General features: G+C 41.3%; 1 protein-coding gene across 3 annotated transcripts in view; it reads right to left on the minus strand.

Annotated features, from left to right (window-relative positions):
- Positions 1 to 17,067, minus strand: part of CSGALNACT1 (chondroitin sulfate N-acetylgalactosaminyltransferase 1) — a 308,877-nt gene that overhangs the window by 169,671 nt on the left and 122,139 nt on the right. For 2 of the 3 annotated variants that reach the window (XM_081268974.1, XM_081268975.1), the window contains one exon: positions 25 to 184. The gene's annotated coding sequence lies outside the window, so the exon portion shown is untranslated. Of the gene's footprint in view, positions 1 to 24; positions 185 to 1,146; positions 1,274 to 17,067 lie in introns of those variants that run through there. The other variant, XM_081268976.1, reaches the window with a different exon arrangement.

Genomic DNA, 17,067 nt, shown 5'->3' on the forward strand with positions numbered 1-17,067 from the left:
AAACAACCAACAAGAATAGCTAACCTTGCCAGGAAGAGCCGCGCACAGCCGCCAACGTGCTGCTCCCGACTCGCACATCTGCTTCTGGCGCTGTGACAGCGCTGGAGTCGCGCTCGGGCTCCCAGGTAGGGGTCCGGAGTGAAAGTGCTGCCTCCCTCTGCAAGGACCGCGTTCAGCGCCGCCACTTAAAAAAAAAATCCAAGGAATGAAATGTTAAAAAAAAAATAGAAAATCCTCATATAAGTTTTCCTCGAGGGAAGGAAAGCATCCACACGCCTCGCAGAGGGAGGCAGCGAGAAGCGCCGGCTCCCAGGCAGCCTGCCAGGCGCACGGGGCCGCCCCGGAGGCTGCGCGCCCAGCGGCCGCAGCGCAGCGCCATCTCCCGCGCCTGCAGCCGCCGCTCCCCAGGGAGGGCGCCGCGCCGCGGAGACTGACACGCCGGCCACTGCTGGCGCCGCACGCGCTACAGCGTGCCGCGCGGGCGGGGACACCTCCCTAGGAACTGGGAGTGGGTGGGCTGTGTCCTGCTGGATGCCACGGCTGCCCGCGTCCGAGGGCATGAACCCCAGTCCCTGCCAGCCTGCAGCTCTCCATGCTCCCTGTATTCCCAGGGAGGCATGGTGTGGGGACAGCGATGGGCCCCACACTGTTCCTGCCTCTGAGGAATTTCACCTTCACCGGAGGAAACAAATGCATCATCTAAAATAAAAGCAGAATGGGAACGAGGTACAGGCAAAATACTCTGGATCAAAGACCAGAGAGAAATGTTCTGGAAGAAGTCTGAACGCTGCCTGTTAAATGTGTTAATAATGCTGTCTTCCATTAACCAAGGCAGATTTCTTTCCCAAGAGTTTTCATGATTATATTCCATCTGTCCTTATAATTCAATAGTGCTCTGTGTGTGTCTGTACAATTGTTTTCATTTCACTTCCAGGAATTAAAAAAAGAAAAGTCCAACAGGACTCATACAAGGCGGAAGGAAAGACTGATAAGCCACTCTGGTCTGCACACTGCTGATCCCCCCTCTGTGGGGACCACCTGCTGGTGACTTAAGTTTGAAGGTTTTCTCTGACTCACTGTCATGAACAAAGTTAGCAGATGTGTAAAGAATATTACCATAGAAGTTTAGAATCTGTTTTCTCTTACCCAAGTTCGCTGGGGGCTTAATGTTGATGTGGGTTGCCAACTGCCTGGGGCCTAATCCCTGGGACCCGGGCTAGAGGCCTGTGCTGCCTGCTGCCTTCTTTGGCTTCTGCTCTCTCAGCCCACTTCCGCCTCTGCCCGACTAATTAATCTATGTCTAAATGGAACTGCAGTTGGCAGGAAGGCAGCAGTGTCAAAGTGGAATAATCACTTGGACCCGAATCTGAGTTGTTTTCCATCCTTGACAACAAATAATGTTACTTCACAGCCTGCAGGCCAAGAGTTGAAATGAGTTTATAATTTGGCTTCCAATCAATCTCTCATTCTCATTCTCCACCACTTAAATTTTCCTTTCTGTCTTTCAGCATGCAGGGGACAGCTCCGGAGGCTCAATCACTGGCATGGTCTTTACTGATATCCTTAATGAATATTCTTTGCCATCCAAGCAAAAAAGGCAGGAAATCTACATAATCCAAAACCACACTTGTTTTAATAATGAAAACAAATACACTGTCAGCTCATACCTCCCCGTGATCATTAATAATCTAACTTGTACTTTTCAGTTCAGCAACTTGAAGAAAAATGTTCACAGTCTTTTCATTTCCACACAGTAATCCGCATTCCTCCAGCTCTGCACTTGCAATGCCAAACTGCAGGATAAGAGGCCCAGGATGGCTCAGCGTCTCCCTCTTGGAGTGAAAGAACTCATTAAAACTCTGCTCCTGGGCTCTGGGAAGTGCATATCTCCTTAGTAGTTCCAAGTCTCCTGTTCCTTCAGAGGGGAGTGTTCTCAAGCCAGTAAGGGAAAAGGAAAAAAATACAGGAAGGCAGAATCACTGACAAGGCCCCTTTAGTGATCAGGGTGGAATGGGAATGGCATCATGGAAAATTACAGAAGATGAACCGTGGGTGTGCCAAGGAGAAGGGGTTGTGTTCAACTGGACCTATGCCCAGTAGAAGAAAGGGAAGGCACATCAACAGCACACCTACCATGTGCCACACACCTGCTGCTGAGATGTGCAGGAACTCATGTGATTCCCACAGTGATGCTGTGGATATGTGCGTTAATATCCCCACTTTTACAAAAGGGAAAAATGAGGTGTTAAAAATCTGCCTGGCTAACATGTGGTGGAGCCAGGATTTTTCTCACTTTCAAAACCAAAACTCTATAAAGAAAGAGAAAAGCAAGTCTTTCCACTCTAGCATATTTACCTTCCATGCAAGTACTAGTCTTTGTGTGTGTCTCTTTAACAGTGAAGGTGGGGCTTGTGGGTGGGTAGCTGCATGTGCCCAAACTAAGCAGATATGGGGGCAGCAGCCAAAGACTGCCACCAAGGCTTTGGGAACATAGCCCCTTGAGGATCCCCTGATCTGTCCTCATAAAAAAAAAAAAAAATCACAGAAACAGAAACACATCCTCTGACCAGCCTTCCCGAGTCTCAGTAAGAATGTGCTAAAAGTAAGAACTCACTCTAGGAAATAATTGCAGTAGTTACAGCAGATAACGTGTCTTGCTCCCAAAGTGACAAGCAGACAACCCTCAGTTTGCACACTAGTGTCTGGGCTGAGTCCACTCCCCTGTTGTCTGAGTCCAGTGTGTCCTTGATAGTTTGGCACAGAGATCGATACGAAGGAGCTTATGTGACTTTGCACCTTTAAGTTATGGTGAGCAGTAGGCAGATCAAGGCTGGCTGTGCACCAGAGTGGCTGAGAGAAGTCTATGGAAACATCACATGCTTGGATTGTGGAAGCTTCCCACCAGGATTCTAAAGATTAGGAAGTCACCCCACCCAAGGTCATAGAGTTAGGCATACATTAATTACCAGTCCTCCTGAACTCGGCCAGCCTTTAATCCTGGCACATGGAGGCTTCCAAAAATGGTTTACAGAAAAGAAGGATCCAAAATATTGAACAGGAATAATTGACAGCAGTAATATTTTAACAATCTGGTCATCATTCTAGTCAAGGTACGCTTAATTTGTGAGCGTTCTTCCCATTTGGATTCCCCAAAATCTTCAAAACCACAATTGATGCAATAGCGTGAAAATACTACTCCCGCAGCCTCCAGCTCCCAGACTCCTTGCTGTCATCAACCTAAATCCCTACATCTGTCACCCATCTCAGCCGTGTGTGTGTCAGATCCACTGAGTCCTGAAATGTGGAATTAGGAGAGAGGTTTAAGAAGGCTCTTTCCCCTAAGCATGCCTAAAATCAACGAAATGCACCAAGCCACAAGATAGGTGTCTATAACACACCCAGTCACAAGGTAGGGGCTCCCCCTGAAGACTGCCTTTGTGCAGAGACACGTAATCATATGTACTTTAAGAACTGGATGGAAACTCTTTTAATGTGTACAATCACTTGCATCTTCTGCATGTTAGTACTGGAAGCCAGAGTCAGGACAGGGTCAGGAACTGTGTAGCCAACTTCTAAAATTATCATCTTTCTCAAGCGCATGTCTCTGAAAAGAAAGCGCCTTGACCGCTACACATGAAAAAAAAAATGAGTATTCTTAACCACATTCCTTCCACATTAAATAATTTTTACTGCAAATGGCATGTTTTAGGGTACAAATGACTTTAAAAGGCATGAGGCCTTCCCCACAAAGGGTACTCTCCTGTCCTTCTGTGACTGATAAACAGGAAAATATCTGTGTCCTGCTCTGGAATGCACAGATTAAGTGAGAAGATATTCCACTTTTATTTCTAATCCTTTCAGTGGAGTAAGACCACTCTTATTTTCTTTTCTGATAAATGGAGGTCATCTCAGATGATAAAATTATGTTATTCATTTATTCAAAGTCTCTTTTTAAATGTACAGGTCTATTAGCCTTAAAGAAATCAAATATTTTCCTGATACTCTATAAAGATTTGACAAGTGTCTTCCAAGCTTGGCTTGGGGACCCCCCTCACCCCAAGCCCACAGTTTAAACCATCTTCACATAACCAACATGGAAGACACTGACAAGAGAGAAAATGAAATGACTTATATCACAACTACAGGTATAAATAATAAGCTCTTAGAGCATAACGAAAGTATGACTAATTGAGACCAGAAAGGGTCAGAATTGTAACTAGTTTCTTTTAGAAACTACATTGTTCTGTTTGCGATTGGTTTGAGATGGGGAACACAATCTTTCTTCTAAATCAGTTAAGATACAGATGGCTGACGAATCCCCATGAAAGAGAGCTGTCCTTTAGCATGCAATCTCCTGTCCTGGAGTTACGCTCACATGCAATTGTTCTTTATATCTGACACCTTCTTCCAGTAAATCCTGGGCTGGCCCTGCCCCTATTAGATACTGCAGCTGCTCAGAGGTGCTCACTACCATCACAGATATTAACGAGGAATGAACAGTGGCACTTAATCCTGTCCAGAATAAGAGATTTGGCTTTTGCTCTTCAATGAGTGACTATGAGCCTGTAGACAAGCCTAAATGTCTGAGTCTCTAGTTGCGGATATATAAAATAAGGGGGGCTGGACTGAACCGGTGATTCTCAGTGAAGGAAGGTGATCCTTAACTGTCTCCCCACCCCCAATGAGAATCCTTGTGCAAGAGGATAAGTTACAGGTAGGAACGAGCTGCTGAATGTGTGGTGAGGATTCAGGACAGCCATCTGACCTCGGTGGGAAAACTAGGGAAGAGGCACTTAAAAAGAACTTAAGCTTCTGGGTATAAGGATTTCCTGGGTATAAAGACTTTGCCAGACTCATTGATCCAGAGTAATTAGCCAACCAAATTGAAGCACAGGTTTGTCCACTAGCTGAGTGTACCTCTCATTGTGGCCTTTTGGAGTTGCTGGTGGTTAGGCAATCACAGCCCTCCACTCAACAAAGTCATGTCACCCAAAGAAGATGCAGGGATCAAGATGATGCTCATCTAGGATGCACTGTGCCATGCAACAGAGACAGCCCAAGAGAACAAACTGTAGATCCCAACACCTGGCACACCAACACACCAACCCCAACACACAGAAGCCACAGCATGCAGAGGGTGCAGGACTGTGGCTTGGAACATCAGGTCCAGCCCTAGTTCTGCCCCTGGGTGATGGTATGACCTTGGAAAGTTACTTGCAAAATAGAAGTTTGGAACAGATCATTTCCAAATTACCTGCTAGGACAGAAACTGCACTTACATTTTTATTGTCCTACATAAAATCTATCTGCTACTGGAATTCTTGTAGCATTTTTAAGATCAGTGTATACATCTCCATTACTAGTTCGGTTTTTAAACTGCTGCAAGCCCAGGCTTCTTGGGCAAAGAAAAACTCAGGACAACTGCCCAGAACACGAGTTTGAGATGCAGAATGGGTCAACTTTGTTTTTTATGGCTCCTTTATGATTCCTTCTGGCAAAATTCTACCCTCTACCAGCTGCCAAGTCTCTGTGCTACTGGCACCAAAGGCTTGATCTATAGTATTCATAGAGCTGGTGACACTGTGATAGATGAAGAAATTAAATCTTTCACCAAACTTGAACAGGCATTTTTATTTTGAATGGCAATTTTCATCTTCTTCCATTCCAGATGCAGAAATGTCAATACTTGAGAGAGAGTCTGATGATGGTTAAAAAAGTCACTGCAAAAATGGACTTGCCTCCCAAATGATCTCCCATTAGCTTGCAAATGTATTGCTTTTGCTGTATCAATTTTTTAGCTTATTTCATGTTACGCCCCAACTGCAAGGGAATTGAGAACATACTGTCCGTATTTTTGAAAGAAGACTGTCACATTAACGGAATAAACATTTTACCATGAAAATGAAAACCTGGTGTAAATATTTGTATAACTGAATTTAGTCAATCAATCCAATATGGTGTGTGTGTGTGGGGGGGGGGGAGGGACAGCTCCTGAGCCACATGCATACCAGGGAGACAGGAGAGATTTTAATATTAAAATCCAAATAAGTAAATAAATAGCAATGATGCTCATTGACATCATTTAAAAGAATCTATTCATACAGAATGCAAGTGGGTATTGCCCTCAGGGAAAACAAATTGCTGTTTACTATTTATAGGGTATAGTAGATGGCAATAAAATTACAAACAAGAGCAAGAAACACAGATGTTTAATCAAAAAATTAATCACTAAAATATGTTTTAATTCCATGTCATATCTAGGTAAGCAAAACAGGGTAAAGAGTGAACAAAGAAAAAGTATTTGAGTACTCAGGAAACTCCTGGAACCCATATTGGCACTGATTATCTCTGAGTTGAGAGAAGGGAGCCCATCGAATAGAAAGCGTATTGTATGATCCCATTTATGTGAAAGTCCAGCAGGTCAGTGTGCCTCTGAAGATGGGGGTTGGAGTGAGAAGGGCCACAAGGGACCTGGGCGGAGTGAGATTATCAAGGAGACATATTATGCACATTATCTTGATTCTGGCAATGGTTTCAGGTTACACTTTTATCAAAACTAATCAAATAACGCAACTTAAATATTACACGTGGTTTTATTATATATCAACTTATACTTCCATAAAGCAATAAGAATATTGAAAGACCATTGTAGAGAAAAAAGTTCTAAAGGCAAGTAGTTAAATCTGTGAGTTATCGAGACTGCGGTTGGATGAAAAGTTACAGAAAAAAACGTCATACTAGACATGTAAGAGATTATTGAAGAAAGCTTTCTGGTTTTCAGAAGGTTTTTCTAAGTGACAAAGGATTGTGCCTACAAAATACACCCCTCCCCAAAAAAATACAGTTCTTATTTTCTTAAGATTCTGATAGAAATAGTTGTAACTACCCCCAGAGGAACAAAAACAATAACTAGCTACTAGCTAGCATTTATTGAGCCCTTACTAAAAGGCAGGCCCCAATCTAGTGGATTATTCCATGGGATCCTCACCCTAAGGAATCTAAGGTGTGTATGGTTATGCTCCAATTTACAGATGAAGATACCAAAGTTCAGAGAGGTTATATCACTTGGTTAAGGTCACACGCCATCCCCTGGTCTGATTCCAGAGTTGAATTCTTAAAATTAAACTTCTTACCTCTAATGGACAGACAGAGTTCTGGGAAGCTGAGGATGCAGCTCATTGGCAGAGCACTTGTCTGGTCATATACAAGGCTCTGGGTTCAGTCCCCAGCACCACAGGGTCGAGGAGGGGGAGGCAAGAGACTGGAATGACACTGTAGGTTATGACTTGCTAACTCATGCTTTTGATGGCTTATAAAGATTCTTTGTGCATTAAATAACTACCAGCTACACTTCTAAGTCTGAAAGCTAATCTTTTGCATGATAGCAGCAGAAAACAGTCAGTAGTAAGCAATGCAAGGCAGGGTGAACTCTACAGCAAGGTACGGTGGAAAACACATGGCCAGAAATCCACAGAATTGGTTTGGGCCACATCCATACTGATGGCTCTAAATGTGCGCAAGGATTTCTCCTCCTCAGGTCTGTTTCCTCCTGGGTAAAACTAAGGGTTTGGACTAATGGACCTCTTTTTTTTCCTCCCCACATTTTTTTTAATTGGTTGGACTGGTGAACTTCTAAGACCCTTCCAGCTCTGTGACTCCACCAATTCTCTTACTGGAATCCTCCCTACATTTGTAACTTGGATCAAAAATTTCTCTGGGAATTTCAGAAGCAAAGTTTCCTCCATCCCCTGAAACACCCCTCCTGTACCTAGCAGGATCCCTCATTATTTACCAAAGGTAGTCAGCTCACAAGGGGTACCCCCGCCCAGGAAGGCCCAAGGGAAAGGGGGCCCCTCCCCCAGGGAGTGCTGCAGGCCCTGTGCACTCCAACCATCTTTTAAATGCTGGTCTTACACACTCAAGACTTGACCTGGGCTTTCGGTGGGTGAAGAGGAGGCACCCCTCTGATCATTCATTCCATTTTCCCTGTGCGGCCCCTGACATCTGAGATGGTCACAGGTCACATGCTGTGGCTACGGTTGGCAGATTCCATGCATTCCCATTCCTGTTGGGGCCCTAAAGTGGCTATTCTCTCTTTGCACTAAAAACACATCATTTTCTCTTTTTAAGTGGATAGATTTTGTGACCCTTTGGGGAAGCATAAAAAAATAAGAGCAACTCAATGAGGCAATTTAAAACATCTCGGCATCTAGAAAACCTTCCCCGTTATCATAAAAGAAAGGAAAGAAGGACAGGCAGCTGCGAGAGACAGTGCAGTTGACAGGGAGCTCGCTATCTTTAAGAACAACTCCTCTCATGAATTTTCATCTCCCTATTTTGGGGTTTTAGCCGAATTGAAAATTATTTCTGGGAAAAGCATGTCTTATGTGTGATAACTACTCTCACAATGCACTGGTGAGACAGACTCCTAAAATTACAAGGCTTCCAAGGTCTATTTTTCTGTAACTCTGCTTCTGCTCTGCATTTTCATCCTGTATTTTACACACTCGTCTATTTTTATAAACACCTTGTTCTAGCTCAGAACATATAACTCATGTTTTCACTTTCTTTCTCTTTTAGTAGCAATCATCCTACTATCATGGCCATGAAATTAAAATAGAGTTCACCCCTCCCAGCATAAAACCAGAGATTTACAAAATTTGCTTCCAACCTTTGTCACTGCAAAGACATAGGTTTTATGTGCTCGGATTCACCACAAGCAGACTATTTTCTAATTTTTTTCTTGACTTCTCCACGTCAACTTTATCTATGAATCTGTCATTTTGAGTGGAGCAATATTCCGCTGAATTGCTAAAATACGGTTTCATTAGGCATCTTTCAGCTAGTTGTTTCCATACATTATTATAACCTAGTCAAGCATTTTTAAATAAACAAGTTTGTTTATCTTTTTGAGCTATTTTCTTAGGTTATGATCTAAAAAGCCCAGAAAAAAACTTTAAAAACCATAATCAACTCTGTGACTTTTATTACAAATTGCCAGGTGGCTCTCCCCAAGGCACCGTGACAATCTGCAATGTCACTAGTAAAATATGAGCCTAACTTTTTCTTCATACTCACTCTAACACTGGTATTTATTTATCCTGGGGTGATTCCAAAAGAATGATGTGAGGTCTTTTCGTTCTTTGCAGTAGTCAAATGTTTTTATAAGACTCTTTCTGCCTCTTTTTAAGATTATGTATCGATCACCTACCACCAGGGCCTCCCTATCCCCGCTACTCATAGTGCTGCCGACTGCTTCATGAAGCAGATACTATAAGTTTTGCTTCTACTAAGGACACCAGGACTCACACGGTTAAATAATGATTCCAAAGCTAATATGGGACGTTGTCAGGATTCAATCTCATTGTCTACTTCCTGAGGGTTTTCTATTATACTGTCCTGCCTCATAACAGAACCTTAAGCATCTTGCTGGTTTCCTTCTATTTATTTTTCTGTTTCTGTTCCTTTTTTTTTTTTTTTTTGTACTGGTGACTGAACCCAGGGGTGCTTTACCACGGAGCCACATCCCCAGTCCTATATATATATATATATATATATATATATATATATATATATATATATATATATATATATATATTAAATTTACACACAGGGTCTCTCTCAGTTGCTTAAGGCCTTACTAACTTGCTGAGGCTGGTTTTGAACCTGAGATCCTCCTGCCTCAGCCTCCCAAGCCACTGGGATTACAGGTGTGTGCTCCACCATGATTGGCAGGTTGATTTTGTTCTTATTTGTGGATGTGGAAATACATGAGTGAGTCAAGAGCGTTCACCTTACAGATGCAGCTCAAGACACTTGCACTGACAGTTATACTTGTGTAACACCCATGGATCAGGCACAGAATCTTCATCCCTTTTCTTTTAAAACATAGATTGGTTTTGAGCTTCTCATTCTATATAGGGTCTGGCACTGAAGCTACTCAGATAGGTGCTTAGTAAACTCTGATCACAGAGAACTGAAACTGGGAGTGATCTCAGAACTCACATGTTCCAAACTCTCAAACTTACAGTTGTAAAACTGAAGCCAAGAAGGAAAGTGATTTATCCAAGATCCAACCGTCCAGAGCAATTTCTACTACACCCTAGAGCCCTGCTGGCTGCTGCCTGGTTATCCCCCACTCCTACGAGAGAGATGCAGAGAGCAGGGAGTGACAGAGAAGGCTGGATTCAAATGGGGACAGAGGTCCACTAAGGATTGTAGAATTGGTATTTCATCTTAGAGTCCTGAAGTACTCACAGGGTCAAACTGGTGGAGAAATGCTCATCAAGATGACCTGAATATAAAAAAAACATTTTTACATAAAATAACACTTATAAATCAAATAAACATTGCCCTTTAGACAGATTACTTGAGAGGACAGACACTTATTCCAATAATGTTCCATCATTTGTGACTTCTTTTGACCCCTTCTTTGAGGTTAACCTTCAGTGCTAGTTTCAGTCAAATAAAACAATTTGTTAAAATTGCAAAATTAGCACCAATGGAATAAATATCAGATGTGGGCCTTTCAAGACCACTAGGAAAAAACAAAAATATAATCTCGATAAGAGAAGTAGCAGAGAATGGTACCCTGTCCACCCTCCCTGATGCCTCTCTCCTCCACTTTGTCTATACTTCTCCTTCCCAACCCCTTTCCCTCCCCTAATAGTCCTTCTTCTACTTTCAGACCTTATTTTTCTTTCTTTATTTTTTTAAAGCTTCTACACATTAAAAAAAAAGTGATGCTTGTCTTTCCGTAGCTGACTTTTTCACTTAACACGAAGACCTCCATTTCCATCCATTTTTTCTGCAAATGATATGATTCTACTCTTCTTTATGGGTGAATAACATTCCCTTGTGTATACACACCATATTTTGTCTATCAATTCATCAGTTGATGAGCACCTAGGTTGGTTCCATAGTATAGCTATTGTGAATAGCGCAGCAGCCCAGGGACATGCTGATATCATTTCTCTTGAAAATATACCCAGAAGCGGAAGAGCTGGATCATATGGCAGCTGTAGTTTTATAGTTTTTGGAGGAACCTCCATATGGTTTTCCACAATGGATATACTAGTTTATTTTGATTTATCTGTTTTAACCTCTTAGGATATCTTCAAGCAAAATTGTACTGATTAATGCTAAAATGTCATTTATTTAATACCTTAAAGGAAGAATTATAAATAAGCAAAAGAGGGTCTTAAAAGTCATTATATTCCTATAGGATTAAAATGAAATTTGTATTCATTTGAGTCCCATGATCAGGAAATAATCAGGAAGTTCTGTATCTCTGTGAGATGTATCCCCTAGTGGCTATAACACAGAGAACTATGAACTGTGATCCCTAAGGTCGTATGCACAGCTCTCAATGAACTTCAGGAACCCCAGTGTCGAATTTCCCATTCTCCTGGAAACCACAATACAAAGAGCGGAAATTCTTCGCTAGCACTATTTTCCTGGCACACCTGTGCCTGTGACAGTTTTCTAAAATTTTCCCTCCTGTTCCATCTCATCATATAATTATCACCCCACTCATCTTCTTCCATACTGAACTCTTCACCTCTAAAGGAGAATAGGAATTTTTAATAGAGTGGAGGGCAGGTGACCGAACTATCCCTCATTCAAACTGCCCAGGTATACAATGGGGCCCCAGTCCCTGTCTGGGCTCACCGATCACGTCCTCACTCTCCAGCTTGGAAGACCATGGGCTCTGAGAAGACCCACACGGGGAAGAGCATCGGATTAGGCTGATCCAGTTCAAACCCGGGTCCCGTAGAGTAGGTGCAGTGTAGATAGGTGGAACCCATGGACAAAGCCCAGACTCAGCCAGGCTGGAGTTCCAGACGCCCGTGGGGAAGTGGAAGGGGGTCCACAGAGAAGGCTGAGAAGCTCTGGAAAGCGAAGGAACCTCGTCCAAAGGGCAACGGAATTCTCTTAAAGGAATTTAAGAGAGAAACGGAGATGGTCATATTTGTGACACTTTAAAATGCTCATTCTGGGTCTGGGCTGAGATCTGGGCTGCAGAGGCGAAGACTGAAGACATGGAACTAACCAGAAGGATCCAGCAGTTAAGTAGGAAAGACTGAAGGCCTGAACGGAGGGGCTGGTGCCAGATGGGGGCCAAGGTTGAGGACACACTCCAAGCACAGAACCAGGCTTGGTGGCCATGTGCACAGGGGCTGAGAGAGAGGAGAAGTCAGTGGAGGCTTTTCAAAGTCTAACTTTCTTTTTTATTTTTAGGACACTTCTTGAATCATTAACGGCATTCATGTCACAATAATAAAATGGCCCTGTCCTTGGACTTTAAGTTTCAGAGAATGCTAGCCAAATATTGACACTAAAAAAGAAAGCAGAGGCCACTGAGATTACTTGAGAGAACGGTCACAGGTATTTTGACAACAGGTAGGATAACGTGGTGGACACAGAACAAGATGCACTTGGGTTCAAGTCCTAGTCTGGCTACTTGAGACCTTGGGCAAGTTTTCCTTCTCGGTTTCAGTTCTCTTCTTTCTAAGATGAGGAACATAAAGGTACTGCTAGAGTTTGGATGTTGAAGGTCCATATGTTAAAGATTCAGTCCCACGGATGGAGCTAATGAGAAGAGATGAAACCTTTAGAAGTGGGGCCTACTGGGAAGTGTCACTGAAGGTGTGTCCCTGTTTTGCATGCTCTGCCATGCACTCCCGCCATGATGTGCCCAAGGCAGTGGGGCCAAAAACCAATGAACTGAAACATCCAAAACTGTGAGCCAAAATAAACCTTTTTTTCACCATAAGTTAATTTTTCTCAGGTATTTGTTATAGTGACAAAAAGCTGACTAATACAGAGACCTACCTGAAGAGACTAATCAGGAGGCTGACATAAGGAGAAAGTACAAAACCCAATATCTGACATACCATAAATAAGCACTGTTATCATATAGTTTAGAAGACTTCCTATGGTTTCCAAAGAACATATTTTTTAAATTTTAAAATAATATCTTTAATTTTTAAGACACTCTGAATTGAGTCCTGGGCAAGAAGAAAGTATCAACACCTTGGGAGGTGACAATGACTTAAAGCTTTTGTAGATTCTCCTTCTCAGACCCAACCTGGAACATCTGAAGAAGCCAAGGTCCCTCAAATGGGAAGCATGAGTCACTCATTGTCACACCCAGAATCTGTCAGAAGAATGCTGGGAAGGAAACGCAGGAAAATTATCTGTTTTGTATTTGGAATAGATAAACAGAGAAATTTACAACTTTTAAAAGGTGGTAAAAATTCTGTGGAAAGATCCAGGCGTTGGTAGTTTTTATAGAAATGAGGACAGAGGACAACTAGTTTAAGTTCTTAAGACATAAGGAAATTAGAATAAAGAAGCCAATACTGTATTTAAGACAGTGATGGCTGATAAGTTTCATCCTAGGATTATTAAGAAAGTCAGCAGGTGCAATAACAAAACTTCCACCTGCAGTTTTGGAAGAGTGAGGTCAGTGGTGTGTGGACAAATGTTTAACCACCAGCTAGCCAGGAAAAAGGGGCATGCACCCCTACAACTATGTACACATATTCATTATAAATATTACGGACATAAGGAACCTGTGGTGTGTAATCTATAAGTAATAAAAGATACAATATGTTTATCATAAATTCCATATAGTCAATGGCTTGGTTCATTTCTGCCAAATCCCACATCTACAGGCAATGTATGGTTGAAATTGATATAATAGCTCCAACATGAATACTTGCTGACCTTGGAGGTTGAAAGTAAAACAATTCATCATTCACTCAGGATGGCAAGACTGACGTTGCTAAGTCAGATATGTGTTTTTTAAATACTAGAAGAATAGTTCAAACGTTTTTTATTGCTGCTCATGATGTAATGTTACGCAAAGAAGACACCATTAACTTTAATCTTTAATTTTCTTCATCCTTAAGTCTAGACAACAAAGCAATCAATCAAGCCCTGATGTGAAGTCAATATTCCCATGAAGTAAATGGTCCATTGTGGCCAATTTGAAGCTACAGCCTGGGCACCACTAAACTCGGAATTTGCAAGAAATGCACAGTAGCACAGCCGTACGCAGTACTTCCACTATGAAGACACAGTGCACTTCACTGTTACATTTACAAGCTCCTTTTCAGTTCCTCTGTCCACAATATTGATACAGATGTGCCCCTATTTGCTGAACTTGACAAAACATGGCTGTTGCTTTATTGTTTAGGGATCATAAATATCCATGTTTGGATGCTGAGATGTCTGTAATTCCAAGGGTTTTCTTTAAGCTCGGCTGCAGCTCTAACAAATGATCTCATTTGGTGCTGAACTTGAACCAGCTCTTAAAGGTTTGTGAGAAATAATTATTAAATTTTCAGAAATTCTGTAAGCCGAAAAATAGTTAATTATAAACATCATTTAAAGTGAATCATACATGCTTATAATTAAATTATATTTCAAAACAGATATTAAATATTCAAGATTCATCACTCCTGCTCAGGTTACTACACTTTACTATTATCTATGCCCTTGAAGTTATTCAAATTAGAACATATAAGTTTGGGTGGAGCATAAATAAAGTACTCCAGGTCCTTACAGTGCCCAGAAAGTGCTACAAGTTTCTATTAGCCTTTAATAAATCAAAGATGAACCATGTGGACAAAACGGAATGAATATCTAGCAAGCAATATGAGAGAGGAAAGAAATAGGAAAAGTGAAAAAATAACAAGGAGAAATAAATGAACATGAATAAGTGAGACAAGTAGAAATCAAATAGTAAAAATGTTAGATTAAAACCCGAGTCAGAAAAAAAAAAAAAAGAAGTCAGGGGCTGGGGCTGGGGCTCAGTGGTAGAGCACTTGCTTAGCACGTGTGAGGAGGTACTAGGTTCGATCCTCAGCACCACATAAAAATAAATAAATAAAATAAAGGCATTGTTTTCATCTAAAACTAAAAAATATCAAAATAAAAAACAATAAATAAATGCCAATTACAACTAAAAATATAAATAAAATAAAATAAAAAACAAGCTCAAGTCAGTAATCTCATTACAAGCAAACAGGTAGGTACTCCAATTACAAGACAAAGATTGGCAGACTAGATAAAATAATTAAATCTATGCTGTTTTTAAGATACACAGTTCAAAAACAATGATAGAGAGTGTTTTGACTATGGAAAGATAAAAAAGGATAAACCATGCATATCTTAACCAAAAGGAATGAATCTGGGAGAATCATGTTAATCAAATGGACTTCAAGAGAAAAACCTAAGACTAATATAATGTCCTAAGACTAATATAATGAATCTAAATTTACATGACTCTAAACACTTGGCCATGAAATAGGTAAGGCAAAAATAAGATAACTAAAGGGAGAGGTAATTATAATTAATAATCATAGCTGTAAATATTTTACCACCCCTTTCCCTGGAGCTAATAGAATACACAGGAAAATCTGCAAAGACATTAAAGTTTTGAACAAAATGTCTAACCTTTTACTTTTAGCCTCCCTATGCATCCTTAATTTAGGAAGTATCTTTAATAAGCAACATAAAAGTGACCTGTCACATTTTAAAAACTGATCCATATGATTAACATTCACAAACACTTTACCTCACACCTGTAAAATATGCACTATTTTCAAGAATAAATATGATGTTTACAACCACTGGCTACATGCAGGGTCAGAAAGCAGGTCCCCCCACTTCTCTAAAGATTGGATTTATAGAGAGTGGGTTCACTGAACTCAGTAAAATTAAGCCAGAAATCAATAACAGAAAGATAACTGGAAATCCCCAGGTGTGGGGTATTAACCAATGAACTTTTAAATAATTCATGAATCAAAACCTACTTAGAACTTAATGATAATAAAAACATAAATCCTTCCAGAAGACACATCTCTAAGCTAAGAAGGGTCTTTTTCTCCACTCAGTGAAAATGCTGAAATATCTACTCCCCCGCCATGTCCCCATGATGTACTCACCTGGAATATGGTTCTCCTTTGTTAATGGAACATGTTCCTGAAGGGGACTCTGCCTGATTCTAGGCCTGGGAGATCATTTGAGGCAAATGGTTAAATATTTTGGATCTGTGCTCTGGGCAGCTGCTCTGTGGGACACAAGAATCTTCTAGTTTCCAGTGAGAGATAGAATGCTATTCTTTGCTTTAGGTTCTTCCTTTTCTCTTGCAGGACCTAGATGCAGGAAGCCCACCCACCCCAGACTATTTGGACTGCCTCCTCAACAGCACAGACCTCCCTGAGGTTCTACATGTGTTCCTCTGCCTGCCGTGGATCCTGTTGGTGCTTATTCTGGAGGACTATTATGTCAATCTTTGCCTGGTGAAGAGACCCACTTGGAGGTTTGCGATCACACACATAAAACGCACAACCGTATTCTAGATTTAAAACAACCTCTATTTGCCACAAGTGAACATCTCCTCAAGCTACAGCCTTCTATTGAACACTCACACACATTTATGTATTTCCTGTAACTCGTGTAAATCACAAAGTATTCAGAATATTATCACAAATAGACGACTCAAAAATAATTTTAAGTTTTCAAACAGCAACAGATATAAATTGAAGTAATGAACACTAACTGCTAAAATACATCCCCCAACATCTCAGTGCTTTAAAACAACTAAGGTTTGGTTCTGTTTGATCCACAGTTAAACATGAGTTAATGGAGTTTGGAGTCTCCTCCAAATGATGAGGATGAGTTGGGATGCTTTCATCCACTGTAGATCCCATCTTCTAGTTTCAGAAGTGACACACAGCCAGCAGAAGCAGAAGAACAAAGAGAAATCAAGTTAAGTGCTCTACCATCTCCGCCTCATGTTCCACTGGCCAGAAATAGTCACGTGAAACCACATACAAAGTGGGCCTGGGAAACACAGTCAGCCCTCCAAAACCAAGGATCCACATCTGCAGATTCCATGAGGGGTGGACCAAAAATATTTGGGAAAGTACGTTTACATTACTGATGACATGAACTATGTAGCTAAGTCTCTGCAGGTTGTGCCTGTACTGAATAGGTACAGACATTTCCATCATTCCTACAAATTATAGTGTAACAACTATTTACATAGTGTAT

The sequence above is a fragment of the Spermophilus citellus genome (genome assembly GCF_964194105.1).
Source record: "Spermophilus citellus genome assembly, chromosome: 16".
In the NCBI taxonomy this organism is placed as follows: domain Eukaryota; kingdom Metazoa; phylum Chordata; class Mammalia; order Rodentia; family Sciuridae; genus Spermophilus; species Spermophilus citellus.